This window comes from Triticum dicoccoides, chromosome 5B (assembly GCF_002162155.2).
Source record: "Triticum dicoccoides isolate Atlit2015 ecotype Zavitan chromosome 5B, WEW_v2.0, whole genome shotgun sequence".
In the NCBI taxonomy this organism is placed as follows: domain Eukaryota; kingdom Viridiplantae; phylum Streptophyta; class Magnoliopsida; order Poales; family Poaceae; genus Triticum; species Triticum dicoccoides.
In genome coordinates, this window is record NC_041389.1 from 719917738 (window position 1) to 719921796 (window position 4059).

Genomic DNA, 4059 nt, shown 5'->3' on the forward strand with positions numbered 1-4059 from the left:
ACAGAGGGAATCTTGCGGTGGATTGGGCCGGAACGGTATTTGGGGGTGTAGCTATGGGCTGGGCTATGGCAACCAGGTGAAAAGGTCCACCGGTCAAACCCCGTCCGGTGAAAGTCAAAATGCTAGATATGGCGGTCGTCTGTGTCAGGGTTAGACGGGACGGTGTACCTCGGGGGTAGCAATGCCGCCAGATGTTGCGGTAGGCCCTCGTACGCTTGTGGAAGCGTGGTTGCAGGCGCAGGCACCCGACACGCGGCTCCCGGGTGTGCCCCCTCATGGGTGTCGCTGCTGTTGTGTCCCGAAGGGGGGAAACGGCCACGTCCGCATGACACGGAGGGAATCTTGCGGTGCGTTGGGAAGATCTTCTGGTCTCTGAGGAATTTGTTCTGACTAAGGAGTTAGGAATTTGCCAGTGTGGATTGCCTACACAGTGAGGAACATGATAGCCCTGAGGAATTAGAACCTAAAATCTGACCGTTGCTGTGCTACGCGCCACCTGTCCAAAATATCTACCCACGTAAAGGTCATATCATTGAAAGTCATTTATGTCTTATCATGTGGGGATGCTCCCTAGGCTATAAATAGCCTCCCCCCTACAACCACTAGCTGGTTGGCTGCTCCGAGAGAAACTGACACTTGTCATTGAGAGCATCCCATCCTCCGAGGACTTTGAGCGAAAATCATCAAGTCAGGAAAAACCCAAATCCCAAACCCAAACACCTACAAACCCAAAGTGATTGAGCATCACTGAAGAGATTGTTCATGTGTGGAACCGATGCTTGTTTCCTTTGAGGATTGTGCATCCTCCAGACGGTTAGGCGTCATGGTCTCAGCATCCAAGAGGAATTGTGGATTGCCGAGTGACCAAGTATGTGAAGGTTTGGAAGTCACCTGAAGACTTACCACGAATGATTGGGCGAGGTATGTGTGATCTTAGCTCAAGGAGAATACGGTGAGGATTGTGTGTCCTCGAGTTTAAATACTCAACCGCTCTAACCATACGTACAACTGTCACAACAGTTAGAACTGGTCTACCAAATCATTGTCTTCACCAAGCCAACTGGCTCTATTTCCTCAACCCTTTCATTTCCTCATTCATGTGTTGATGAACCTGATCATTACTGTTTGAAGACTTTGACTGAAGACTTTCTCTATTTCCTCAATCCAATTTCTTTAGTCTTACAATCTTCGGCCTGCTTATCCTATTTTGACGCTATCTGTACTATGTGATTGTTTTCATTTCATCATGATGACTATGTTGTTGCTCTGTTATGCTTATACCTGAGTACTTATTCCGCTGCTAGTGTGTCATTGCTTAGGAATTTCTTCACCTAGAAATTCCTCAATGACGAATTTGCAAAAATCGCCTATTCACCCTTAAATTGGTATTATGCAGTCAATATAACGCACTTTAAATTGGTATTAGAGCAAGGTACTCCCTTGTTCTATGTCATTTTGGTTTAACCACCTGGAGTTTTAGTTATGTCGACTGCAGGTATGATCAAGGTCTCGGCTGGGTGTCCTACCTTCGATGGGACAGACTACCCCTACTCGAAGAACATGATGCGCATGCATCTTCAGGCAATTGATAATGATCTTTGGTATGTTCTGGAAAATGGTGTTCCCTCAGTCACTTCGTCTGTGAATGATGCTGATGTGAAGAGATTTAAGCAACTCAATTCTCAAGCGAAGAATATCATATGTGGTCATCTGAGTAAAGGACAATATTGCAGAGTGAGTGCTTTGGAAACTGCTAAGCTGATTTGGGATAGGCTGTCCAAGGTCTACGAAGGAGTCTCTACTCAACATGACTCCCGAGTTGATGTTCTTCGCAATCTCTTCAACCACTTCAAAAGACTCGACAACGAAAATGTTCAGCAAACTTCGATCGCCTCACTGACATCTCAAATGAGCTTCAAGCACTGGGTGCCACTGACATCACCGACCATGAGGCGGTGAAGAAATTTCTGAGATCATTGGATTCCTCATTTGATACTCTTGCACTGATGATTCAAGAGCGAGCTGATTACAAGTCACTAGATCCCGTTGATATCCTCGAGAGTCTATACACTCATGAGTTCCAGCTCGCTGAGAAGAGAGACCTCTATGGACCGAGCTATGGATGATCACGTGCTATGAAGTCCAAGGGAGTCTCTAAATCTGAAGGTGAAGATTCTGGTAGCAGCCTTGGTGATCCTGAAGAACTAAGCCACAAGCTAGCAATGCCTATGAAGAAAGTCCAGAAGTTCTCTCGCCGTGGTCGCTTTGGAAAATCTTCAAGGAGTGATGATTCCTCGTCATGTGACTACAAGAAGAGGACTTGCCACAAATGCAAGAAACCTGGTCACTACATGTTTGATATTCCTCAGTGGGAAAAGGAATCAAAGAAGGAGAAGTACAAGGATGACGATTCTGACGACTCAATGAAGAAGAAGAAATCTTCAAAGTCTTCATCATCAAAGTCCTCAAAGTCTTTATCTCACAAGAAGAGCAGTTCCAAGAAGGCTCGGGCATTCATTGGCAAAGAAATGGACTCTGAAGCCGAATCTGAGGAAAATGTGGAAGAGGAGGAATCTAAGGAGTTAGACTCTGGTGTGGCGAGCTTAGCTCTTGCTACTGCTTATGTCAGCAAGTCCATATTCAACACTGAAGAAAATGACCTCCCCAACTCTGCTGACAAAAGCATCGATGACTATGCTCCCACCTATTGCTTCATGGAAAAAGGTGTCAAGGTACTCAAACATTCCCCCTCTGAATCTAGTGAGGATGAATCTGATGACAATCTTAAACCTAGCTATTCCAGACTTGCTAAGATTGCTGTCAAACAACAAAAGGCTCTGGAAAAGATTCAAAATCTGCTAGACAAAAGCGATGAAATGTTGGGTGAAGAATTGAATCGAACTAAGACTTTGACTGATAATCTTCACAGACTTCGGCTTAAGTTTGAAAACCTTCAGGGTCATTATAACTCTCTCTGAGTTGATCATGAGAAGCTTTCATATGAATTCCTTCAGAGAAAGCAAGATCTTGAGAAGTTAAAAGTGAGTTATGAAGATCTTCAGAAGGAAAACGATTCATTGCTTGCTCAACAGATCAATTCCGCTCAGGAAGAATTTATTCCACCATGTCTGAAATGCATTGAGCATGAATTTGCTAATTCTTCACCTGAATGTTCAAATGCTTCTATTGCTGCAAATTCTTCAATTGTCTCTGTGGTCACAAATTCCTCATCTGAGGATACCACAAGTATCACTGACGATAATGCAGGGTTGAAGGAATTGTATGTGACAAGCATATACAAAAGCCTCAAAGGGCATCAGACACTTTGTGATGTGCTCAAAAAGCAGATCTTGAACAAGAACCCTAGGAAAGAGGGTATTGCCTTTTGAGAGGAAACTCAATGCTGATGGGACCTACTGGAAACCTGAGCAGTATCCCAAAACCTCATGGGTTGCTGCGAAACGACCTCCTGTAGATCCATGCACTTTATCTGGCTTTACTTGTGAATCCTCACATTCCTCTGATGAGTCATTTGACTCCAACTATAAGCTGTTCAAAAATCAGAATGCTAAGGTATTTGCTCGATATGTTGGTACTAACTGCAGGAACGGTCCCCCTATGTAGAAAATCTGGGTTCCCAAAAGGTGCCTTGAAAATCTTCAGGTGAATGTCATCATGATACCACCCATGAAGAACAGGAACCCCAGATCAAATTCTTCATATGGATCAAAATCTTCATATGGATTCAAGTCCTCTTATGGACCAAATTCTTCATCTAGATCAAATTCCTCACATGGATAAAAATCCTCATATGAACATCATCGTGCTAACACTTCTGTTTCGCAGGGAAATACTAAAGGCTATGAATATGTGCATTATTCTTCAACCCATTATGTTCATAAGTCCTCAAAGAATTTGTCTGCTTATTCATATGCTTATCCTAACCTCTCTTCTATGAAACAAAGTGCACTGGCATCAATGCTATCTTTTTCTTATGGATCTCACAGAATTATGAACTCTTTGCCACCCCTCCAGATGTGGGTGGTGAAGAAAAATAAC